This window comes from Lutra lutra, chromosome 7, assembly GCF_902655055.1.
Source record: "Lutra lutra chromosome 7, mLutLut1.2, whole genome shotgun sequence".
Taxonomy (NCBI): domain Eukaryota; kingdom Metazoa; phylum Chordata; class Mammalia; order Carnivora; family Mustelidae; genus Lutra; species Lutra lutra.
In genome coordinates, this window is record NC_062284.1 from 103699332 (window position 1) to 103726616 (window position 27285).

General features: G+C 42.5%; 1 pseudogene; it reads left to right on the top strand.

Annotated features, from left to right (window-relative positions):
* The first annotated feature begins 2184 nt into the window (after nt 1–2184).
* The window catches only part of LOC125104523 (28S ribosomal protein S35, mitochondrial-like), a 50567-nt pseudogene continuing 25466 nt past the window's right edge, over nt 2185–27285 (top strand).

A 27285-nucleotide genomic window follows, 5' to 3' on the forward strand; every position in this document is an offset into this window, starting at 1 on the left:
CAGAAAGGTCAGGAAGAGCAGTGACTAAAAACAGGTCACGAGATTTGGCCGCAGAATGGTGCCCTAGGCGCAGCTGGGTGGATGGCCCTGGTTTAAAAAAACGATTTACTGGCAGGCCAGTAGAGGCTCTAATCATCCAGAGTGCAGTTGCTTTTTCAAGGTTGTTCTGTCCAGGGAGAGTGGCTTGCTTCGACAGGAAGAAAACCCAAGCCTGACAGGCGTTCTGAGGCCTCCAGGGACTGTGTTGGTCTCTGAGAGTTGTATTGGCAGATACAGTTCTGTGGGCATGAGGTGTGTCCTGTGACTGTGAGACCCAGGCAGACTCCGAGGCAGCCTTTGTTCAACTCAGGATTCTTTCCCCCAGTTTTCCAGCTCCCTTGAGCTTGCAGGGAGTGTCCTGGTTTTAGAGTTTCCAGCATGCCATTTACAAATCATTCCCGTGTCCCCAGTTAATTTCTCATCTTCTGAGGACAAGCCTAGGAACACCCTCCCTGAATTCTCAGGGGGGCGGGGCGGAGGGAGGCATTGTAAAGTGCTGTACTGGGTCCCTGATAATCCACTGGGAAGTCTGCGAAGGTGGAGTTGGACCCCAGAACCCTATCCTGTGGTTGCCAATTCCCTTTCCCCACCCAGCGATAGAGCCAGCCTGTTTTGCTGACATTTGCCACCCGGCCGGCTCTTTGCTATAATCAATGTTTCTATTCTTTTCCAAAATAAACATGTTGATGGTCATTTGCAAACAGGGAAGTGAAAGTTTTCCATCCCTAGGTGCAGCATAAATGTTTTTGAAAACAAAGAATTTAGCAAAGGAATTTAATCTAATCTCTGGTTACTTTTTAATTTGTCTGGGAGCATTAGACTTTAGAAGGCGATTTTTTTCCCCCCTCTTTTAGATTCAGTTCAATTTTCCCCCACCCCACCCCCATCCCCTTCTGGCTTTGTTCAGAATTATCGAGCAGAATGGCTTGAAGAGAATAGGACCTTATTGTATCACATTTCGAGAATGAGCCATGAGGAAACAGAAGCCAAGCCTGGAAATGAAAACGTCCTTGTAAATGACCAACAGAAGATAGTTAAAATACACAACTGTGGTTGTGCCAGAAAATTGTCTGCCCTTCCTGAACGAACTGGGGAGTGCTGGTTTGCATTTATACCAGGTTTTAAGAATAATAAATGCCATGCTCCCTGCTCAAATGCAATGTAATTGCATAACCGCTTTGACGATAACCCTCCTTTCTGTATCCATAGAAATGAACAGCTTAATACCCCTGAAAGTCCCGGGTATCATACCTATTTAATGTAAACAGCGTTTGTTTAGTCTGGGTGATTAATAATTTTATTTCAGAAAGAAATGACTGATGGAGAGTTGTGCAGATGTCATGATCAAAGCTCACTTCCCATTCCCTGGGGGTGACAGAAGTGGCCAGGCTGTTTATGTATCCACTGGGCTACATTCGTACCATTAGCACTTGAGTAAAGCTTAGGTATTACTGTGCTCTCTGCTAAAGAAACCAATTATAGTATCTGCCAGACGGTATATTAAGTGATGCCATTTAATTAAAGCCTAATTTCTCTCTGAATGAACAATATTTTAAATTATTGTACGTTATTTCATTCAATTACTAAAAATCTCCGTCCATTTTTAAATGCAGAAAAAAATTCGTTTGGCACCCTAACTGCCGGGAAGAATAATTGCCATTCTGTGTTGTGTTTGGTGCTCGGTGCCCAGTAACAGTCAATCCAGGACACACATCGGTTCGGGAGCTTTTTTAGTTTTCAAATATTTCAGATTCGTTTCTCAAGCCTCTAGGCAGCAAAGAGCCCTATTCTGCCATTGCCAGTGGGTCCCTCTAAGGACTGCAGGATAATGGAGACCTCTAAAAAGAATATGTTTAGAGGAATAAAGCCATTAAAGAAATACAATTCCCATGCCAGGAGCGGAGCTATGTAACTGACAGGATAGCAATTCATTTTGAATGAATATCTCATAGGGGAATGCAGGAATTAAAATGGACTCGACAATGAACTCCAGAGATAACCTCTAATAGAAAAATCTGCTTGGTAGAAGGAGAGATGAGTTAAGAAGAGGTTTAACTGTTTAACTGTTTAACTGTTTAAAAACAGGTAGTACAGAGCCAAGAGTGAATGGGTTTTCATTCCTTGTCGTTATTTAGCTCTGGAGCAATGTTGGCACGCATTTGGGTGGCGGACATAAGGATCCACCTGCCAGATATCAGTGATACGCTGCTGCTGCAGCTTTCTAACGTCAAGGAATATGATGTGCGGGTATTAGGTGTTCATTGGCTTATTGGGTTATCATTTAAGTCCCAGGGAAGGAAAACAGCAGCAGTGTATCCTAGATATTGTAGGAGTATACTCCAGAACCCACACTGTGGATGGGAAGGTTGGAACTCAACCCTAGGACCTAGCACCATGCCCTGATCACAATAAGGTATCTTTGCAGATCCTAGTGTGTTGATATTAATGGTCGGAAGCCAAGCTGATCTATACACCTTTTGGTCAGTTCTTGATAGTGTGGCCTATTTGAGTTCAGAGGGTTTTTTCTTAAAGGTTTTATTTATTTCTTTGAAAGAGAGAGTGAGAGGGTGAGCGTGCATGAGCAGGGGGAGGCGCAGAGGGAGAGGGAGAAGCAGACTCCCTGCTGAGCAGGGAGCTGGACACCAGGCTTGATCCCAGGACCCAGAGATCACAACCTGAGCCAAAGGCAGTCGCTTAACCGACTGAGCCACCCAGGCGCTCCAAGTTCAGATTTTGACTTGAGGAATGGAGTTGGCCAACTGTTTATAATGGTGGTTATAAAGATGAACAGAGCACAGAGTAGGTTTTTGCAACACACAGGTCATATGATCTTGATCTGTTTGTTCAACTTAGTGGGTTTTGTCCCTCAGTGTTACTTTTTTTAAAGACTTTATTTAAAAAATTTTTCATGGGTGCGGGGGTATAAATTTATTTTAAAAAATCTGTGTTACAGATGTATGACATAATTTCATTGATGGGAACGGGGGGAAAATTTACCCAAATAATTTAGGAAATGAGTAGAGAATGTGAGACTAAGAACTAAAGGAACTATACAGAAGCACTGTACTGTAGTGAATAAAGTTGTTTCTCATGGGAGCACAGGTCAACAATTCTGACATCACTATAAATGTTTACTGGGTTTGAGCAAATAAACAAATAGATGATGGATAGTGGTAAAAAATAGAAGAGGTGAAATTTGAAAAAATAGAAGTAATTATAACTTGAGCCCTTCCTTTGTGCTGTGCCAAAGACAAGAGAGGAAACGTCTAGCTCTTTCCATATGGTCACATTCTGCTATACTCTTTTTTTGCTTTTGTACTTGATCTTCCCTCCTAATCTACTGAATTAATTTGTACACCTCCCAAGAGAAAAAAAACAGGAAAGAAAAAGAAACCTACTATCACCCAAAAGCTTGGTTCTTTTAATGGATATATATATATATATATATATATATATATATATATATATATATATAAAATTTAGCTGAAAATTTGTCAATTGAATTAGGTAGTAATGTATTTCTTGGTTTTCAGCTATAATTGCCCACCCCATTAAAAAAAAAAGTCTTTTTTTTTTTTTTAGAGTAATTCTAAGTTCACAGCAAAATTCATCCCTCACCAGATTGGTAGTTTGTTACAACTAATGAACATACATGGACATCATAGTCACCCAAAGTATAGTGTTTACTTGGGGTTCACTCTTGGTGTTGTACATTCTATGTGTTTGGACTCATAAATAATGACATGGCTCTATCATTATAGTATTATACAGAATGTTTTCACTGCCCTAAAAATCATCTGAGCTTTTCCTGTTCATCCCTTCCTCCTCCTCCACCCTACCCCCCATCATAACCACTGATCTTTTCACCATTTTCACAGTTTGACCTTTACCAAAATGTCATATAGTTGGAATCATACAGTATATAGATTTTTCAGATTGGCTTCTTCCACTTAGTAATGTGCATTTAAGTGCCCTCCATGTCTTTTCATGGTTTGATAGCTCTTTTTTTTAGAACTAAAAGTTATTACATTGTCTAGATATACCACAGTCTATTTATCTATTCTGTGCTGCCTTTTTTTGAAGACAATTCTTGGTTTTATATAATTGTCAACTATTTACATGTAGGGAACATACACAATGTCCAAGGTATTGGGCTTATTATTATGACTATAAAATGGTCCAGTATGACATCAAGTTTAAGGGTGTGGGTTTTAAAATCCCTCACTCATTCACTCATTTAGCAAACATTACTGATCCCTAATGAAAATCAGGATAGAAAGAGATCCTGCCTGAGAATACTCAAATTCAAATTCCCACCCTGCCTTTGCTAATTGATAGCATTGGGCATATTACTTAACTCTCCTCACCTATAATGTGAAGTTAATAATACACCCTCATAGAATTATTATGAAAATTAAAATTGTAATTTCATTGCTGCTATGAACATTGGAGGGCAGGTGCCCCTTCTTTTCACTATATCTGTATCTTTAAATATCCAGTAATAAAATTGCTGTGTCGTAGGGTAGTCATAGCAGCAATGTCCACAATAGTCAAACTGTGGAGGGAGCAGAGATGTCCTTCAACAGATGAATGGATAGAGAAAGATATGGTTTGTATGTGTAATGGAATATTACTCAGCCATGAGAAAGGATGAATACCTACCATTTGCATCAACATGGATAGAGATGGAGAATATTAGGCTGAGTGAAATAAGTCAGTCAGAGAAAGACAATTATCATATGGTTTCACTCATATGTAGAATATAAGAAACAGTGCAGAGGATCATAGGGGAAGGAGGGAAAATTGAATGGGAAGAAATCAGAGTTGGAGACACACCACAAGAGACTCTTGACTCTGTGAAACAATCTGAGGGTCATAGGAGGACAGGTGGTGGGGGGATGGGGTAACTGGGTAATGGGCATTAAGCAGGGCATGTGATGTGATGAGCACTGGGTGTTATATGCAACTGATAAATCATTAAACACTATATATGCAAGATATGATGTGCTATATGTGCTATATGTGCTATATGTGCACATATATGCTAATATGTGATGTGCTATATATATATATATATATGTAATTGAATTAAGATTTTAAAAACTCTCAAAAAAAGAGTAATTTCAGCAATGTCCACAATGGCCAAACTGTGGAAGGAGCTAAGATGCCCTTCAACAGATGAATGGATAAAGGAGATGTGGTGCATATACACAATGGAATATTACTCAGCCATCAGAAAGGATGAATACCCAACTTTTGCATCAACATGGATGGGGCTAGAGGAGATTATGCTGAGTGAAATAAGCCAAGCAGAGAAAGACAGTCATCATATGGCTTCACTTATATGTGGAACATAAAGAATAGCACAGAGGACATTGGGAGAAAGAAGGGAAAAATGAAGTGGGGGAGTCAAAGGGAGAGATGAACCATGAGAGACTATAGACTGCAGGAAACTACCTGAGGGTTTTAGAGGGGAGGGAGTGGGGGGATGGGTTAGCCCAGTGATGGGTATTAAGGAGGACTCAGATTGCATGGAGCCCTGGGTGTTAATGTGCCAACAATGACTCATGGAACACTATGTTAAAAACTAATATTGTACTGTATGGTGACTAACGTGATATAATTTTAAAAAAGTAATTTCAATATCTGCTATATAATAATATAATACTCAGTGAATAGTAAGTACATAATGAAGTTACTGTTTAAATTTTTTTTTAAATTCAGTTAGCCCACGTATAGTACATCAGTTTCAGATGTCATGTTCAATAATTCATCAGTTGCGCTAACAGCCAGTGCTTGTATAATGATGTTACTTTAGAGAAGTAGGTGTCTCTCATCTTCTAAGAGGTATAGTTTGGCTCAGAGGCTGGACATATATCAATACAGTAATAATGACTTGTTAAAAGCGGTACCTACGAACCAGCAAGAAATTAATGCCAGCTTGCGTGGGACACTGCAGCACACCTGAACCTCAGCCTACACACATATACACAAGCATCATTTTAAAAATAAGAGTGTTCTTCCTGTCGAGGATACTTCATAGTTGGAAATGGTGGTAGGAGTGCTCTCTGCTCTGGCAGAGTACAGAACCAGATCTGGCATTAGTAGATGTCCTATCAGGTTGAGTTGCTTATACAAATCCGGTTATTTGCCATCGGCCTTTTGGAGACGTGCCCTTAGGCCCTGCTTGGATACTAGCCCATTGCTATTCAGCGGAAAGTGTTTCTGTCTAAAAAACTTATCTCTTGGTTTCAAATTCTCATGTGATAAAGGACTGTCAAATAGATACTCTGTCTTAATGATAAAGGGAACTATAGACATTCATTGTCCTTCTTATGGGTGGGAACAAAAGATAGGGCACGCTTGTTGAGGCTTTTAAGATAGAGAACTGAGGAATAAAATATTCAGAGAACTAAAATGTGGTTCAAAAATAAATTCAATAGAAATTTCGCCAGGTGGGAGAATAAAGTCTTTTTCAAAGGTTTTTACCTCAAGGTGGGGGTAATAAGTAATGAGGACTGTCTGGGGTGGAAAATTATCAAACAATGTTAGGATAATATGAGAAGCATGTTAGGTGTAAGTCATTTTTACTGTGATCTAACTGAATGAAAAATGGAGGTTCAGGACAGGCTGGGCATGCCCATGGAGATACCGAGGCACACTTGGGGACTGGTAGCTAATGGTACAAAATCATTTCCAGGCACTCATGTAACTGAGAACAATTGATCAGAAAGCCACATCTTGTTATAGGATGTGCGAGAGAAGGGAGCCACCCGTGTGGACTGGATGCCTACCATCAGTGCTGCTTTTATCAGTAGCTCCAGGGTACGAATGAGGGGGCTGAGGGCAACGTCGCTCACTAGCCAGTGAAAGACCCACGGTCTGGGTTTTTTCTCCAAAACTCTATTGTTTTTATCAAAACAATAAATGGCATTGATCTCATCTGCTCCTGCCCCTGGGAAGTTGACTCTACTCATTACCTTCTGTGAACTATTCTTCCCTGACACTGAACGAAGTTTTCAGCTGCTCTTTGAAGATTTCCACCTGCATGCCTCTCTACCAGCACAAACAGGACATCTCAAACAGTTGATTTCCTGCCTCACTTCCCCATCCTGACCCCGACCTCCCAGGCAGGGGTCCTTCCTCCAACCTTCTTACTTGTAATGGCACCATTCTCCAGTCTTCCAGACTAAATCTTCAGAATGACTGTCGACACTTTCTCCCTTAACTCATCCTTCTCTGCCTTCCCCAGCCAGTTCATTTCCAGTGGGCATTTTCTTTTCATGTCCATGGATATCTCAAATCTAGACTTTATAAGCTCGTACTATAAAAACTGTTGCAACAGACTCTAGACGGGCCCTCACCTTCCCATCTTCTCCTGCTTTGACTCATCCATGTACAGTGCAGAATTACTCTTCCTAAACCACTGCTTTGACCCTATCTCTTCCCTGCTTATAAACATTCAGTTGGTAAGAACTTTTGGAGCATATTTTAGAAGAGTAAATGAAAAGTAGTTGCCTTGTCCCATATCCCCCAGCCAACTCGAATCTCCCTGCAGCTGTAGGGGAAGATCAGCAGCTTCCCTCCTCCAGCATCTGCAGCTCACTTCTTTGCATGAGGCGTTTCTCCTGCTCACTCCCTACTGTCCATGAGTAGCCTGGAGTAATCTGGAAGTGCAGGGGAGCTCATGCTGTGGGAGCAACCCTCCACCAGTGGGGGATGGGAGTTGGTAGACAATGACCAGTCTCTCCGTCCTCCAGGGGTGTGGTTCTGATGTGTGTTCCACATGATTTCTCAGATTTCCCAGGGGAATTATACCTCAGGTGCCTACAATAGTAACTTATTCACCAGTGCACAAGTTTTTAGCTTTCTCCCTTCTCCTATTTCACGTCCCACTCCTTAATTCGACTCCCAAGATCACCACCCACATGAACTTCTTGTACAGTACTCAGATCTTTGTCTCAGGACCTCTTTTGGGAGAAATCCAAACGAAGACACTAGTTTAAAGGGGACATACTGAGAACCTCCTCAGCCTTGAATGTTCCATTTAGAAGGGGAGCACCATAGGAATTCTGCCTTGACTGTCCTAGAGAGAAGAGGGTAAAAACAGGAAAAAAGATATTTATAAAGATGACTTTCTTGCTGGCAAAAACTCTAAGTAAAAAAGAAGTCTTTAAAATGCCCTTTGCAATACCTTAAGAGCAGCCCCTTTTGGCACTTAGACCTGTCTCCAGAGGTTTAAACCAGATGGGCACACCCTACTACCCATGGAGAGATGCCCATCCCTCTGGATGAAGGAAGGGGGAAGGGAAGTGCAAGAGGAGGATTCCTTCTTTTTTTTTTTTTTTTTTTTTTTTTTTTGAGGATTCCTTCTTTGTTCTACGGTGTGATTCAGCCCTTCCTTCATTTTGTGCATTTACCTTATTCAAAGATAAGCTGATGCTCCTTGTTTCACTCAATATTTCAAAAGGCTCTGCTTACAGAAGGTAACACGGCACCTTTCTGTATCCTCAGGGAGCTGACCATTTGAAGCCTAATCCTTGAGTGTTGATTCTAGTAAGTTTCTCCAGGGAATGAATTTAATCAGTTTTTATATTCATTGGCCAGATACACAATTTTGGTGATTTCCTAGATGTTTAAAGGCATTACTCTGGCCATTTGAGGATGTAGGCATCCCATTTTATTTAGTTGGATTTTATCTAATGCCTCTTGTAACTAAAAGTGATGGATGGCATACATTTGTTTCTTTAAAAAAATTTTTTTTTTTAATTGAGGCTACTTTGCTTGGACATTTTTCAAGAGAATGTTCTCTGTCTCTTAGGATACCTTGAAATAATAGTGGACATACTTTTGTGTGTCCCAGTTAAGGTTGGGGGTAGATACTATCGAATCCAGAGAAAGACCCTTGTCTAATTACTTAGAGTTCCAGAGAAGGGACTGCTCTTGGAAGGTTCTTGATTAGCCTTGAACTAATCAGACTATGGGCTCTCCTCTGCCCAATTTCAATGTCAGTGGCATCGGATTCAGAAAACTATTGAGTGGCTTGCCCAGTAGACTGCATGTAGATGATCCCCAACAAATACTTAGTAAAACTGGAAATAGATCATAAGATGTAATATATCATAAACATTTTACAACTAACATTAAGAGCAATTAAAAAGTTATGAGTGAAATAGAAGAAAGAGGACTGTCCCTCCGACTTGAATTTGCTCCTTGAGAGTGTATGTGTGTGTGTGTGTGTGTGTGTGTGTGTGTGTGAGTGTGTGAGTGAGTGTGTGGGGGTGTGGTAGTTGTGAACACAGGATCCAGGACTGAGGGAATATATGTGAATCCCCTATCACCCTACTAGACCCTTGTCTGCTTTGAACAGTACAACTACCTAGTGTCTAGTCAGGTTAACTCCCTCAACACTAGGCTTTCGAGTTTGCTGGAGCTGGGTTTAAAGGCTGCTTCTGCCATAGAGTTTGCCTTATCTAGGGCAAGCCACTTCCCTGAAACCCATTTTTTTTAGATGTGAAATTAGGACAACACTGTTCCTCAGCCCTAGACTTCCAGAAGGTAGAACCCAAGGCAGAGATGAAAGTGCCGAAGCTTTATTTAAGCACAAACCTAGAGCCACGCCGGTAAAAGGAAGAAGGGAAGTGAGGCAGGCAAGGCAAAGGTGAGAAAATGTGTTGCAGTGTGCAGCTCTGCTGGTCACGACCTGACAAGCTGTTCAACAGGGGTATTTGCCACAGAGTTTACGATCAGAAACCACATCTCAGAGCCGTTCACGGGGAGGAGTGAGGAGGGGAACCTATTTGCTCAGTGCTTTCCTATTTCATGTCTCCTGTTGGTCAAGGTTTACCTCATTAGCCACAGCTTCTCCCCAGCTTCAGGGCTGGATCACGCAGCCTCTTGGTGAGTACTCAGGAATCCAAATCCAGTGCTCTGCAGTGTTGCAGAAGTACAGGGGAATGACAGAAGACAAGGCTCAGCATACATGGTGTGGACTCCGGGCTACTGGGAGTGCCGAGCCGGGGCACCAGCAAAGTACTAGCAGAGGTACAGTCTGAGAGAGGCCTTTGGCAAGAAGCAGGTGGTCGAGAGAATTGGGAAACTGCACAGAGTTTGTGCCCCATCCCTGCTGCTACTTACCTCAGCGGACTTTCATCAGAACTGAGTTGAAGGAAAGTACGGAGCATCACGTCTGCCATCACAGTGAGCACACGGACTCGGAAACAGATGACTTAAGTTGATTATCAGCTTTGCCACTTGTTAATCCATAAACATAGGCAGGTTACTTGCTTGAAGCCTCCGGAGCCTCCCTGTAGAATGAAAGATGACAGTTGTGCTTATTTTATAGTTTTGGTAGGACTACATGCGACACACGGTGCTTAAACACGGTTGCCTCGAGTGTGGTCAGTGGTCAGTAAGTGTCAGCTGGGACGATGAGGATAAGTGATGAAGAATCAACAGTGCTTTCATGTAGAACAAAAATGTTCTTCCCTGGATTCCTGTGTTTGAAAGCAATTATTCTATCATGCCAATTGTCTAAATGGTCTAGGAGGAAATCATTGGTATCTGGGAGTTTTCTATTTTAATTTCTGTTCCATTCTTGTTGTGGTTGAATGATACTAAACTTGATTTCAGTTTCTCTCAAAACTTTTGGTTGCTGGAAATGGACCCCGTGCCCAAATACGTCAGCAGCACCTGTTAGTAGAATAGCCCTGAGCACCTGAGTGGCTCAGCTGGTTAAGCATCTGACTCTTGATTTCAACTCAGGTCCTGATCTCAGGGTCTTGAGAGCAAGTCCTGTGCTGGGCTCCATGCTCTGTGCTCCATGCGGAGTCTGCTTCTCCCTCTCCCTATGCCCCTCCCCACACACTCAAATAATAAATAATTTTAAGGAAAAAAAAAAAAAGAATAGCCCTATACAGACTATCAGGCAGCAAGATCTCTTAATAAATCTTAAGCCTGGTCTGAAGTTTAATGATTTTGAAGGCAACCGGAGTTGGCCAGTCAACCAAAGACACATCAACTTTATTAATAAGATTTTCTGCAGTCCTTATCTATTTATGCATCAACAGATACCCTAGCAACAGAACCCATCTCAGTGCTGCCGTGCGCATTTTCGGTTTCTGGTTTCTGCAGTACTTTCCCAGCACAGGTGTATTTGTGTCCTCAATTGTAGATGAAATAAGTGATTTTCATCACTCAGGTGAAATGTCTTTCCTTACCAAAAGATCACGTTAAATATAATTGACTTTAGACACCTTATGTGTTTTCTTGGGAGAAACTATGCAACAAGTCATTAGAAAACTTGAACATGTGTCCTAAGATCCCTGGAGCGATAGGACAAATTCTAGCAACATAGATGGCAGTATATTCTGCATATTGACTGCATAGCACGTATGTGCATATCTGCATAGTGCATAGTCTGCATAGTGAAAGCTACCTCGATTGAGAACAGGAGGCTCGGAGAAGATGCAGAACCAGGTCCTTCTGAAAGGTTGTACACGAAGCCATCCCTTAGCCTGACACAGCCCTGCCCCTCCCTCATGCACCTGTCAGCCTGCGAGCTATCTTCAGTCAGCTCAGGTACCCTAACCAGAGATGCAGCAATAAATAAATACAGACCTCTGAGTTGTTTCCAAGATCTTAGTAATTTATCTGCACCAAGGAGAGTAATTCTGTATCGAGGAAAATAAGTGCTGGAGACTGGGTAAAACTCCGGATTTAGAGCCATTCAGACGTAAGTTAAGATCCTATTATGATACTTAACTACTTTATGAGCCTGAGCAAGCTGCGGAGTCTCTGTGATCTTCAATTTCATTATTTCTAAAACAGGGTTGATGGAGAAAAAGACACTAGTGGTAATTAACCTTTATTAAGCTCTATGGTACCCTGAGAGCTGTACCAAGTGCTTCATGTACATTCTTTTAAGCATCTTCTTAACTCCGAGGCATATGTCACAACAGATAGTGCCCTCTAAGTGGTATTACTGTGATGTCCACTACAAATGCCACGTCACTGTTTTTCCAGGAACAAAACTCATCCCCAGTCCTAGACACAGTTGCTAGGAAGTGATAGATGTTCTCACTTACTTTCCTGAGGCACCAAAGCCTTTCCCTCTTTGTTCTAATGCTAGATGTATCTGAGATACAGTGATCTAAGGAAATTTGGTTCCATTTCCGTCCTTCTGAGAAGTGTATAGTGCACATAATTTTGTCTCACGTTATTTAGGAATGTTGATCTGCTCTGTACGCTCCAGGTTTACTTAATGAAAAAAAATCTAGAGCAAGACTTTTTGTATAGAATCAGACTGCCTTAAAACTGAACTAAAATTTTGAAGACATTAACAAAAATAACAGCAATAATACCAAAAATAATCTTCCTGAGCATCCTGGGAAAGTCCCTGACTTTTAGGTATTGAATTTTCTTTGACATTGTCGGGCGATTCAAGCTGTTCGCTGTTCTTTAGGCAGCAATCTCTCTGTGACACGGGCTTTATTTTATCCAGTGATTTGTTATATTAATGCAGCTTCCTGAGGAGCAGCAATTGTGATCAAGACAAAGCAGTCAGCTTCCAGGAAGGTAAAATTTCTACCCCTGAAGACAGTATAATATCCATTACTGCCCTTAGCCATAATTTATTAGTAGTATTTGGGTGTTAGTTTAATTTAACCCATAATGCATTGCTCTCCAAATTACAGCATGCTACCCGTGTCCTAAGCTGTCTTACACAATTAGGCAGGTGGCAGCAACCCTGGGGTGCTAGTTACTGATATGGAGAGGTGTTTTATCACAGGTAGTGTCACGGATTGCATTACACCTAAACTCCCAAACCCATCCTGAGAAACCTCAGAGACACAGAATTACTCATCCTTTCCTGAAGTGGTGTATGTATTTTAGGTAAAAATTGTAACTTTCTACAATCCAACTGTCTGACTCTTAAAATCTAAACTTTAAAACTGTTGAGACTTTTTAAAAATCAGCCACGGTTGCATGTAAGCATGTCTAATGCCTAACTATCTCAATTTGCATGGATGAGTAGATGAGTAAGTAACTTCAGAAACTCTGTGCTGCTTCTGGAATACAGACTGGACGGCACTATTACTTGTCTCCAGTAGGGGCTTTGGGGGAGGAGGAGCTCCTTTGCTCCCTGTGGGTAGATTTGACCTTGGGTTGTTGTTTGGAGGTGTTCCCTATTGAGGACTCCCGAGTCTGAAGCCCGTTCCAGAGCCCATTTCAAGGAGACTCTGTAATCTTCTCCTGCATGCAGTTAGGCTAGATAGAAACCAAGGAGCAGATTTGTAGCTAGAATTGCCCAGATGCAGGGGATTCGCTTGTGTGAACTTAAAAGATTTCTTCTAGTTTAGTGAAGTCTCTTTGGAGTGTGATGCCACAACTCTCCAAAAGCCAAGGTCGATAGCTGGAGAGAGCTATGGCTGCGGTGTTTTCAACTAGCCCAGTAAAATGGCAACCCGAAAATTGGCAAACTTAGAGCATATTGGAATCACCTGTGGGCCTGTTGAACACACTGATGCCCTGGGCTCAGCTTGCAGAGAATTTAAGTCAGGAGTTTTCACAGGACCTGAATCACTTATTTGTTGTCACTTTTATTGAAGTATAATTTATAACCAATAAAATAGACTCATTTGAAGTACAAAGGCAATCAGTTTTGATGAAAGCATACATCTCTGTAGTCACCTGCACAATCAAGGTATAGAACATTTCCATCACCAAAACACATTTTCTCGTGTCCTTTGAACTCAGTACCCCTTCCCACAAACTCCTGGCTCCAGGCGTTCATTGATCTGCTATCTGTTACCATTATTAGTGCCTTTCTAGAATTTTGTAAAAAATAGAATCGTAAGTTACCATGAATAATACATTATTTTGTATCTGGCTTATGTTTTGAGATTCTCCCATTTTGTTGCATATATCATTGATTCATTCCTCTTAATTGGGAATTAGTGTTCCTTTGTGTGGTATACCATGATTATTTATCCACTATTTAGTGGTCATTGTGTTGTTACAGAGTTTTGGCTTATTAAGAATAAGCTGCTATAATCATCATGTAATAGTTTTTGTGCAGAACTTCTGGGTCATATGATAAGTATATGTTTAAATTTATAAGAAACTGGTAGATTGTTCTCCAAAATGGTTGCACCATTTTAAAATTTCCACGAGCACTGTTTGAGAGCTCCCCAGTTCTTCCACATCCTCACCAACAATTGGTTTTGTCAGTATTTTTCATTTTAGCCACTTTGGTTGGTTACCTGGGACTTTTTAATGAGCTCCTAGATAATTCTGATGCACGCCCAAGTTTAAGAAGCCCACCTCTCATAAAATAAATAACCTCTGACAACCTAAAAACAGCCTGATCCCTGAGTCCCAACCTCACCTCTGAGCCCGCCACTGCTGTCTTAACCCTGTGGTCTTCCCTAATAAATAGGATCTCTGCGATTCAGCAGGCAGGTTTCCTGCCTCTCTGCCACTGTTGTCCACTACACACTGTTGCCATGCGCTGTCCTCACACCTGCCAGCTCCATGCCTAGTGACTCTGGAGCTGGACTGTAAGGAATGCGAAAACACTGTGGGGAGGGGGTTTCACATGGCAGGCAGTGGGACCAGCAGAATAAAGGTTTGGAGACCCAAAATAGCTTGGCCCGTTTAGGAAACTAGGTAGTTAGGTGTCCTTGGAGGATGGCCCTGAGAGGAGAACTTGGTGAGCAATGGCTATGGAAGGACCAGACCTCAGAGGGTCTTCAGAGTGCGGTCAAGGGCTTGGACTTTTTTTGTAGGAGAGGCTGAAATATAGGGCATTAAGTGCTGTCTTCCATGTTTCAGAAAAATTACCCTCAGTTTGCCTGCAAAATAAATTGGGGGGCAGGAACAGATACAGGAACACTCATTAGGAGACCAGTGCTGTGCTCCAGATGTGTCCCTAGCACCTGTCCAGTTCTCACTCCTTGTAGGTGCCTTAGGATTATTTTTAAATAAAGGAATGAAAATAATGAGTCTTTCTGTGTCACTCACATCTTGCTTTTGGGGAGTCTTTCCCTCTTCTCCTGTCCCACCAGAGGTGGTAGACTATCTTGAGGGATGTGGGGTTCTGGGTTCTTCCCAAATACAAAGATCATCCTGCCAAGATAAACACCAACTTAGCCACTCAGTGGGGCATAATAACGTCATCATTATAGTTTTATGACTGTTGCCTTCTGGTCCTCACTCATTTCTCCATCAGCAAGCTGAGGATTTAGTATGAGCTAGACATGAACTGGGCATTCAGAGATGAGATAACACCATCCCTGCCCTCAAGGACCCTATACTCTCTTCTCTCATCTTCAAGCCTTAGGCTAGGGGTTCAGAAAAGATTTCTATAAAAAGGCCAGATAGTAAATATTTTTGGCTGTGGAAGCCATTCATTATGTTGCAACCATTAAATAGCCATAAATAATATTAAACAAATGAGCACGGTTGTGCTTTAATAAAATTTTAATTATGGACACAGAAATTAGAATTTCATGAAATTTTTATGTACCATGAAATAGTATTCTTCTTTTGATTTTTTTTCCAATCATTTAAAGATATAAAAATTATTCTTAGCTTAGGGCCACACACAAAAAAACCAGGTAAGGGGCAGGATTTGGCCCACTGGCCACGGCTTGCCCACCCACACTTTAATCATCTCATAATGTATGGCCAAAAACCTCTTTATTTTAATACCAGTTATAGTCACCACTATTTTGTCCTGCTTACCTCCCCAATTTCCTGTCCTTACTCTCACACACTTGCCTCAGTCCTCCACCCTTGCTATCAGGATAATCTTCCTACAAGGTAATCATGATGGACTGTGTTGTTCACTGTTCAGAACTGCTCTCCAGCTGCTTCCCGAGCTGTGCTGTGGGGTAGACCTCAGCCTCCGGGGCCTGGGTGTGTCTCTCCCCAAGGAGCCTCTCCTTTCTCCTTACCAACCTCCTTCTTGCCCCTTTCCACCTCCAACATCTCATGCTCCGACCGCTACAGTGTCCCTGCTGCTCTCACCAGCTGTGTTCCTTGGTCTACTGTATTGGTCCAAGTTTGGATTCTTTTTTTTTTTTTTTTTTAAGATCTTATTTATTTGACAGAGAGAGATCAGAAGTAGGCAGAACAGCAGGCGGGGGGCAGGGGGGGGGGGAGCAGGCTCCCCGCTGAGCAGAGAACCCAATGCCGAGCTCGATCCCAGGACCTTGAGATGATGACCTGAGCCGAAGGCAGAGGCTTAACCCACTGAGCCACCCAGGTGCCCCCCAAGTTTGGATTCTTAATCTCCCATTTGGTTAACTCCTGCTTGCTTGTAAGGTTCAGTCCGATCACCTTCTTTGACCACATGCCCCTAGGCAGCGTTCGGCATGCCTTCTAACACTCGGTGACCTCTGGCAAACTTGGAGCCCCTGAGGGTTATGTCTTGCCCTTTCTCAAGCATGCACTACAGTGTGGAGGGTGTGGCAGTCACTGTGGAGACGTTTTAATGAATTCTCCAACATCAAGACCCGTTTTACATACTTCATACAAATGCTGCATGTTGTATGTACGTACGCTCCCTTATGTGTTCTTCCTTTTCTTAACCTCAGGAGTGGTTGCCGCTATGAAGGTTCAAGTCTGTAAGCGCAAGTCTGTGCTCTAAGTACAGACGTTCCCCATGCTTCTACATCAAATCGCACTTGGCGGCTCACGGATTCTCCCCCAGGCCTGTGGGTGATTGTGGTGGGCTTTCATTAGGGTGCCTCAAACCAGCTTGTCTCAGAGGAACACAGGGTGCCACTGAGGTCCTGGTAGGGCGCCTTTTGACAGGTGAGGAGACTTCTGAGACAGGAGGCTGCTTGCCCAAGGTTTCAACTGGTAAATGCCAAAACCAAAACAAGGTCTGAGAAATGGGCCTCGATAATACTAGCATTTGAACTTTTGGTGCAGCTTGCAAGGGTAGCATTCGGTTCTGAATGAGGATTTGCAATTTATGAGCCTGTAGGTGTGGGGCGGGTGGGGGTGTGGGGTGCACCCGGGAGGCTGGGCAGGGGTGACCTTTAGTGCCTCCCATCTTCTAAATAGGATTCCTTATTTGCTGGTCCTCCCGGCCCCTTGCTTGCTTTTTTAGCATATCAGTCATTCCCTTAAAACAGTGACACTCATTATAGCTGGCAAACAAATGGTCGGGAACTAGGCAACTCCAATTATTGAGCTCAGCATGTGGGATCATTTAATCAGAGCTCACAGGACTGAAGGGCAGTATTAAAAAAGAAATAGGCACCCTGTCTGGTCCCCAGAATGAACTCTTTTCAGGAAAGAAGAGAGCTTATATTATTTATGGTGGCAGGAGGAAGATAGAGGGTAGTATTTCGATGCAGAGAGGGCGTAGACGGAAGAGCTTGGAGCCGAGGATTCTACTTGAACTCTTGTTCCCGATTTCTTTTTTCAGTTTCATTTTGGAACTATTAAGTAATTACCGTGTAACTCGATTTCCCCACCATAAAACAGAAGCACTGCTTTTTTTGTGTGTTTTTTGTTTTTGTTTTTGTTTTTGTTTTTGTTTTTGTAGCGTTAGGATCTCTTATGATACCGCCCTGGAACCCAGGGCAGTGCCATCCGCATCATCGTGCATTCATCCGAATTGTTGTAGTTCCTGAAAGACCCAAAGAACCTCGTTTTAAGGTACTTTTCGGGGCAGTGTGTTTGCCATTGTGGCGGTTCCACTGGGTACACACATACTTTTTTTTTTTAAATGCTTAGAAGCCATAAGCACACATTTAAAAAGTAATTCTGTGTTCACCACTATTTGCCTTTTTTTTTTTTTTTTAATGGTGTAGGTGGCCTTTTGTTAAATGTGAGATTATGGAGGATGGAGCATCGTGCCGGGTAATAGTTGAAAAATGCATCAAACACTAAGCTAGACAGACGCTGGTGGTGGCAGCAGCCCTTCCTTCATATCATTTCTGGCTTCTTTTGGTCACCTGTGGAGGAGGAGTCTTGCAGAGCTAAGTGTGCCTGGGGCAGCCTCCTCCAGCCACCAGCACGGGGGCTCGAGCTCGCACGTGGGTGCCACACATTCCCTTTCAGTCACTCCGGAGGTGTTGCTACAACACAACGTTATTTGGAAAACACCCTATTTGTCTTTGCGACTCTTTCATATTCTTTTCTGAGGAAAGCAAATGGACATTCTTCTCCTGACTGACAGATTTAAAGAAAGAAAAGCATAGTCATGGCAAATAGGATGCAGCTTCCAAGTGACCACATAAAATATGCTTTCCTCAAAACATACAGAGGCATGGGCTCAAACCCAGGACCTCCATTTAATAAAGTTAATTTCACTTAGATGCTACCCAGAAAGCTGTATTTCTATGTTTCATTTATTTGTTTGCAGTTTTCCCTTTCAGTCCTTATTGGCCTTCCGAGTTGTGTTCTTGTTTCAGACAGCTTCGAGAGCCTAAGCACTAGAAGCCACAGTGACGCAGCCCGCCGAGGTGGGTGGTGTGCCGTGGGAAGAGTACAGGAATTATTGGGGATTCCACACACTTCCGTGGTTTATGCAGCCTTCGTGAAGCCTAGACCCTGTATCAGGCCTTTTAGGTGGTGAGGATTTTAATATGCACCGTCTCTCCCATTTCATTTGAATTGAGCTCTCTGGGGCCCAATGTCAGTGGAAGAAACTGGAGTCGTTTGCCCTGGGCAAAACCTTATATCCTGACTGCTGGGCTAGCAGGACCTAGAGGGAGAAGAGGGATAACAGGAGGCCAAGGGTAAGTGGTGAGCAGGCCCATGTTAATCAGAGTATGTTAGCCAAACAGAATCACAGAACCATTATGTCATTTTTTTTTTTTTTTTAATCCCCATACGGGCTCATTTTTTTTCCTGATTTTTTTCTGTCATTCTGTCTCTTTACTTTCTTAATCTCTCTTTCTTTTTTTCCCTTTTCCTCTTTCTTTTGTTTCCCCCCAGAAACAAACAAATGAACAAACATATTCAGAAGACGGGTTTTAAGAACTCTAACCAAGAATAGAGAAACCATACTGAACCACAACTTGGCTTTGGGCCTCACAGAGTCAAGAAACGATCTTTTTGAATATTCTGATCAGGGGCTTTGAAAACAAGATTTAAAACTTGGGCTCAGAAGAGTATGATTAACTTGGAGCAGATGTAGTTCTAGCCACGTAATTTTAGACCTTCTAATTGGCAGTTTAAAAATAGCAGAGTTGCTGCCTCCTCTCCTGCGTTTTCCCTTTGTTTGCCCCTCGCCTGTGTATTGCATTTAAGGAGTCTCGTGTTCCCGGCAGCCAGGGAGCCGTGAGTCCCTGAGTCCTCATCGCCTGCCTCTGGGGTCTGCCTGCCTCTGCCTTGAAATACCACAAGGGTCATAAAAACTTGTGTTTTCTTAGGAATGCTCTCAGCCTCGGACTCACAGGCATAGCCCCCTTCCTTCTCTAATAACCAGGTGCATGAGGGGTCTACTTCGAAGATTAAATCCATTTCTGGGCACCTTAAGCTTCCAGCTGAATGAACTGCAACCTTTCCTGTCTGGTAATAAGTACCTTTAGGATGTCACCGAGTAAAGGAAAACACTGGTTTCAAATAACCCAATTATTTACCAAATTCTTTCCGTATCCGTGTGAGACGGTGTCCAGAAGCTGAAACACAGGTCTGAGCCACTTAGCTACTGTTTCAGTTGACAGCAAGATAACATATCAGCGTAAGGCAACCCAAGACGCAGCGACCCCTTTCCCTGCGCATTTCCAGGGAGCCCTGAGTCCTGTCCCGTCAGGCACGGAGTTGCGAAGTTGCTCCTCTTTACCTCATTTCAGTGTCTGAGTTTCCCTTCTCGGAGACACTTGCTGTATCACTGAGGAAGGGGTGGTAGGGGTGAGGGTGAAAAAGTGCCCAGGGCAGTAGAGCTGCCTGAGGCGGCCCCAGGCCCTTTGTCCCATCCGGGGGTTTGGTGGGCCCCATGCTGGGGGATTCCCAGTGGCAACCACATTCCCTGTGGGATGTGGTTTATCAGCCCTGCTTTGAATTTTATTAACATGGAATCTTGCAGTTTCCTAACCAACGAGGCCACAAAAGCATAAACTATATTAAGTCTGTAAATCCCAGAGCGCCAAATCCCTGGAACAACCAGGGTCTGTTCTCTAAACCTTGGTGAAGAATCATCTCCCTGTCTGTCTGCACGGCGGGCCTTCAGGGTGCAGACAGCACTACTTTTCTCAGGGCACCCTTTTCTGCCTGCTCCTTTCCCCAAGGGGTCTTGCAGCCACCTCTCTTTTTCATCTTAAACCCTCTTAGAATGTACCATTTTTAAAAAACAGAAACACAGGGAGAAAAACCCCACAAAGTTGTCGTTTCCTGCCTGGCTGCTTGCAGCAGGGGACGCCTGCCGACATGAGGTTTGTCTTCCATCCCAAGCTCTCAGAAGCCGTTACGAATAGTGACTGAGGTGCGTGTCCCTCTCCCCACCACTCAGTCTTCTCCAGGCTTTTTCCCGTGGTGCCAGTGAGGGGAGTAACTAACTGTTCACCCAAAACTGGAGGCCAGTCCCTCATTCACTTTTCCCAGAAGTCATGGTAAGTATGAGAACCTCAGTGCCCCAGGGAGGGGTGAAGAACAAGGCCACCCCCTCCTTTCACACCCCAGCCCTTACGAATGTCAGCACCGACTGTCATCCAAGGGCCTTGACAAACACCTCTGGAGGAATGAGGTGACCTGTGCTCTGGGAAGTGGGGAATGCCTTTTCTGAACATGAAGGATGGTGAAAAACACACTTAGATGTTTAATTCTGGTGGAGAAGAAGGAACCCTCATGCACTGTTGGTGGGAATATAAATTAGTACATTTTAAAGTAGTAGTGCATTCTAACTACATTAGTAGTTCTAAAAATAGAACTACCATATGATCCAGTAATTCCACAACTGGGTATTTTCCTAAAGAAAATGAAAACGTTAATTCAAAAGGATAATATACACCCCTATGTTTACTGCAGCGTTATTTACAATGGCCAACATATGGAAGCAGCCCAAGGGTCCATTTACAGATGAATGGATAAAGAAGATGTGGTATAGCTGCACAATGAAATATTACTTGGCCATAAAAAAGGTTGAGATCTGGCCACTTGCACAGCATGGATGGATCTCGAGGGTATAATGCTAAGTAAGAAAAACAAATACCACATGATTTCAATCTTAAGTAGAACTTAGGAAACAAAACAAAGAAAAAAAAAAGAGACAAAATACCAGACTCTTAAATACAGAGAATAGAGAGGAGCTGAAATAAAGAGGACTGAGAGGACATGTATTGGGAAGAGTGCTGAGTAACATGTAGAACTCTTGAATCACTACAGTGATACCTGAAACTAATAGGACACTACATGTTAACTATGCTTCAGTTTTTTAAAAAAAAGAAAAAAATAAAGAACACACTCAAATGGCTCCTAATGGGTAGAGGCTAGGTGTCACGTAGGTGTCACTCTGGGTCTAATAATAGTACTACCTCGCAGCTGTTCACATTATGGGGATTATTAGTTATTTTATGTATTCACACATATTTGCATATACATGTACACACATATTACACATATGTATATAATGCATATTATATATGCACAACATGTATGCATGTCTGAAGGCCTATAGAACTGGTGAAAAGGCTTAGGATAGGAGTGGTGTGTCCTGAGAACTATAAAAGTATTTGCTAAATAAATTAACAATGCTTTGAGGTAGGTGCTGCTTGTCTGTCCATCTCAAAGATGCCAAGAGTGGCATAGAGAGGTTGAACAACTCGCCACACTCATGCAGCTTGTCAGAGATGGGATTGGAGCATAGGCCCCCATACCCTGTAGATACCGTGCTGTGCTGGTACTTGGTAAATATTGGAATGAATGAGTAAAAATACAGGTGAATTGATGACAGATCCACAGAGGGACTTATGCCACACTCCACAGCTGGTTGGAAGAAGAGTTGGTCTAAAACTCTTAACTCCTAAAACTGAAAGTTTATGGGGATGGCAAGGAGCCCATAGATTATACGCCCCTTAATGAGAATCAGTCTGAGGAGACTATTATGTCTCCGACACTTCCTGACATGAGCTGTGCTGAGGGAGAGAATAAGAATACCAGAAAGGAGAGAAAAGGAGAATGTGGGCGTCCAAGGCTGTGTGTGATTAAGGCAGGCGGGGACTGAGAAGCAAAAGTAGGGAGGGTTTGGCCAACAGGGACAGCTGGGGATAGGTTTGACTTCAGGGAAAACTTCAAAGTTGGAATTTTCTTTTGCTTAAAGTCAGACCTACTCGGAGAACAGACAGCAGTTGGCCATGACTGAGGGTGGTGAAATCCTACGCAGCACGTTCTGAGCCTCCTGGAAGAGGACAGGCTGCAGGAGAAGGGGAGAAGGGCCGTAGGAATCCCAGCCACTTAGAAGCACCCCACACTCCCTTTGCTGTCTCTCACATGATAACTGGTTCTAAAGAAGCAGGGGTAGACAGGGGGACCCACAGACCCACCCAGGGTCTCCTGCACACAACCCACCAAGGGCCTGTACAGAACTTTCCCTGTGGCTCTGACATAGTTAATCAAAGCAACAGGTATATGTTAAAAATCATGAGTTAGAAAGGGAAAACTCATTTGAGACCATGACTCCAAATGCAGTAGTCAATACAGTCATCTAAAAAAGAGTTTATCAGAGCCGTCTGTAAACAGTTCGCTTCAAGCATATGGTATTTGGGTCTCTTCTAGACACAGCTGAATCTGTCCCAGAGACCTACGGCCCCCGGCATATCCTCCCTCGCAGTCTCTCTGGTTCCATCTCAGACGATTAAGAAGTCGAGGTCACTCTGCAAGGCAGGGCCTGTCAATTTCAAACTCCCAGCCGAACTACGAGCGAGGCGGTATGCGTATGTCTCCAGCCAGATTTCACTGCCACAGGAGGTGAGGGAATCAAAGGCAGGGGGATGGTTTTTAAAAAGCCTGGAGAAATTTATGACTCAATTTAAAACCACTTGTAGTTTATCAAAGCAAAGGAAATGGAATCGCAAGCTCCAGGGCAGGAACAGATTTTCTGTAAGCGAGAAAGAGGAGCCTGTCCTTCCACCCAGTCTTCCATGACAGCAAAATCTTTCCCCAAATCCCACACATCTGCCAACAAAGCAGTCTCTTCTTCTTTTTTTTTTTTTTTTAAGATTTTATTTATTTATTTGACAGACAGAGATCACAAGTAGGCAGAGAGGCAGGCAGAGAGAGAGAGAGGAGGAAGCAGGCTCCCTGCCGAGCAGAGAGCCCGATGCGGGGCTCGATCCCAGGACCCTGGGATCATGACCTGAACCGAAGGCAGAGGCTTTAACCCACTGAGCCACCCAGGCGCCCCAAAGCAGTCTCTTCTTGACATGACCAATGATTGTACAGAATTTATAAGTGTCAAGACTACCTTTAGAAACCTTGGCTAATTGGAGCGGCCGCAAGCTTCTTGCGATGACTCTGTCTGTTCTCAGACTTATTTCACTTAGCATTATGTCCTCAAGTTCCATCGATGTTGTCACAAATGGCAAGATTTACTTTTTTTTTTTTTAAGATTTTATTTACTTATTTGAGAGAGAAAGAGAGAGCATGAGAGGGGAGAAGGTCAGAGGAAGAAGCAGACTCCCCACTGAGTTGGGAGCCCAACGCAGAACTCCATCCCAGGACTCTGGGATCATGACCCGAGCCAAAGGCAGTGGCTTAACCAACTGAACACCCAGGTGCCCGATTTTCTTCTTTTTTATGGCTGAATTATATTCCACTGATATGTATACCACATTTACTCTGTCCACTCATCTACCAAAGGACACAGGACATTCAGGTTGTTTCTACATCTTGGCCTCTGTGAATAATACTGCGGTGAACATGGGTGCTCAGATTACATTTGCAGATGCTGATTTCATTTCCTTCAGTGGGATTTCCTTTATTTCCTTCAGAGTGGGATTGCTGGATCTTATCGTCACTCGAATTTTAATTTTTTGAGGGTCTTCAATACTGTTTCCCATAATGGCTGTACCAGATAGGCCTTCTTTAACACTTCTGCAAGATATGTTATCCGTAGGATGATACATGAATAAAGGAATAAAACCTGAGATTCATAAGCATCCTTCCACACCCATCTTAAGTGTCTCTTACTCCATAAAATTTCTCCCTTCCTCTCTTATCTAAAGAGAGATTACCCTGTCAGTTAGCAATAGCTACTTCCAGGTACCATGCAAAACCTGGTGATTCCTTATCCTGGCTACAAATTATAGTCACCTGGGCAACTATATAGAAAATACAGATTCCCAGGGCTCTGTCCCAGAGCTTCTAATTCATTAAGTCTGGGATGGTGTTACTAAGCCCTCCAGTTAAATCTCACGTGCCACCAGAGGCAGAGTCCTCTTTTCTTTCTGGCCCTACATGACTCCCCGAAGAGCAGTTAAGGAAGCTCCAGGAGCTTGCTCACACACCTCGCCCTGCCAAACCCTGGAGGGTGGGAACTGTCTTTTCTCTTGGCATTTTGTCTGAGGGCCCAGAGCATAGTAGGTGTCGTTATTTATTTTCGACATTGTTGAAATAAATAAAATGTCTAATGCACCTCTATGGAATGCTTCTGAGAACTCTAGTACAAAGAAGTTTGTCTTCTCTACTGGGCAACCCATCTTAACTTCCAACTCAGGGACTGTGTGCTGTGAAGTGACCAATAAAGGATTTCTAATGCACTTGGTGGTGAGTCACCTTGATAGCCCTGAGATTCTTGAACAGGACTTCTTTGTTTTTTTCTTTTTTAACAAAATAATATATATACAAATAATTGTGATGCCAGTTATCAATGGTGATCATAGAGTTTATTTGGAATAACGCATGTTAAACGCTTAGTGCAGTGCCAGGAACAAAATGACGTAACAAGAAATGTTAGGTGGTGCTGCTAATGATATGACAAGTATAATTATAAGAGAAAATCCTCCTTATTAAAAGCAACTTAGAACATATAGAAAAATACACCCTTAGTCTTGCCAGTAGAATCAATAACCTTACAGTATAATTTCTTCTATTTTTTCCCTAGCATCTATGTAACATGTGCTCTTAAAATATGTAAAGTATATATTGATTAAAGTATGTATTATATGTCTTTGAATGGCCAGTAAATACATGAATAGATGCTCAAAGTCACTAATCATTAAGGAAACACAAATCAAAATCCCAATGAGATACCATTTCATACCCATTAGGATGGCTAGTCTCAAAAAACCAGGAAATCACAAGTGTCGGTGAGGATGTGGAGAAATTGGGACCAAAGTACTGCTGGTGGGAATATAAAATGGTATAGCTCTATGGAAAAAAGTAGCCTAGTTCCTCAAAAACTTAAAATGCTCCAGGAATTCCATTTCTGGGTATATACCCAAAAGAATTGAAAGCAGGGTCTTGAAGAGATGTTTGTATGCTGGTATGGGCTGAATCGTGTCCCATCAAAATTCATATGTTGACACTTGAATCCCCAATATTATGAGTGTTTGGAGATGGGCCCTTTGGGAGGTAATAAGATTTAGATGAGGTCATGAAGGAAGTCTCATAATGAGATTAGTGCCCTTATAAGGGACATTAGAGAGTTTGCCCTCTTTCACTCTCTCTTCCCCTCTTCTTCTCCCTCTCATTCTCCCTTTCTCTCTCTCCTGTCTCCTATATGAGGACACAGTGAGAAGATGGTCATCTGCAAGCCAGAAGGGCACTTTTATTAGAACCTGTGGGGGATCTAGGTGGCACAGTTGGTTAAACGTCCAACTCTTGCTTTGGACTCAGGTCATGATCTCAGGGTCATGAGATTGAGCCCTGCATTGGGCTCCAGTTTCAGTGAGGGGTCTGCTTGAGATTCTCTCTCCCTCTCCCTCTGTCCCTATCCCTATCACACACTCTCACTCTCCCTCTCTCTCTCTCTCTCTAAATATATAAATAAAATCTTTAAGAACCTGACCAGGTTGGTATCCTGATCTGGGGCTTCCAACATCCAGAACTGTAAGAAAATAAATTTCTCTTGTGTAAGCCACCTACTCTATGGTATTTTGTTAAGGCAACCCAAGCTAATTAAGACATAAATCCATGTTCCTAGAAGCATAAGCAACCCAAGTGCCCGTCGACAGATGAAAGTGGTATATACATACAATGGAATATTATTAAGTCTTTAAAAGGAAAGAAATTTTGACATATGCTATGACATGGCTGAACTTTGAGAACCTTATGCTAAATGAAATAAGCCAGGCACAAAAAGACAAATACTATGTGATTTCATGTATGTGAGGTAATTAGAGTAGTCAAAATCATAGGACAGAAAATAAAATGATAGCTGTCAGAGGCTGAGGGAATGGGGAATGGACAGTTATTGTTTAATGGGTACAAAATTGCTTTGGCTATTCAGGATCTTTTGTGGTTCCATATGAATTTTAGGATTGTTTGTTCCAGCTCTGTGAAAAATGCTGATGGTATTTTGATAGGAATTGCATTAAATGTGTAGAATGCCTTGGGTAGTGTAGACATTTTAACAGTATTTGTTCTTCCAATCCATGAGCATGGAATGTTATTCCATTTCTTTGTGTGATCTTCAGTTTCTTTCATAAGTATTCTATAGTTTTCAGAATATAGATCTTTTAGTTCTTCATTTAGATTTATTCCTAAGTATCGTCTTTTTGGTGCAATTGCAAATGGGATTGATTCCTTGATTTCTTTTTTGAAGCTTCAACCCAAATAGCCTAAGCAATTCTGAAAAATAAAAACAAAACTGAAGGTATCATGATGCAAATTTCAAATTATATGAAAAAGCTGTAGTCATTAAGACAGTATGGTACTGGCACAAAAACAGACACATAGATCAACAGCACAGAATAGAGAGCCCAGAAATGGACCCTCAATTCTATGGTCAACTAATCTTTGACAAAGCAGGAGAGAATATCCAAGAGAAAAAAGACAGTCTCTTCCACAAATGGTGTTGGGAAATCAGACAGCCACATGCAGAAGAATGAAACTGGACCACTTGTTTCACTATCCTAAAACATAAATTTTAAGTGGATAAAAAACCTTAATGTGAGTGAGACAGGAAACCATCAAAATCATAGAGAACACAGGTAGCAATCTCTTTGACCTTGGCCATAGCAACTTCTTATTAGACACATTACCACAGGCAATGGAAACAAAAGCAAAACTGAACTATTGGGACATCATCAAGATAAAAATCTTCTGCATAGCAAAGGAAACAAT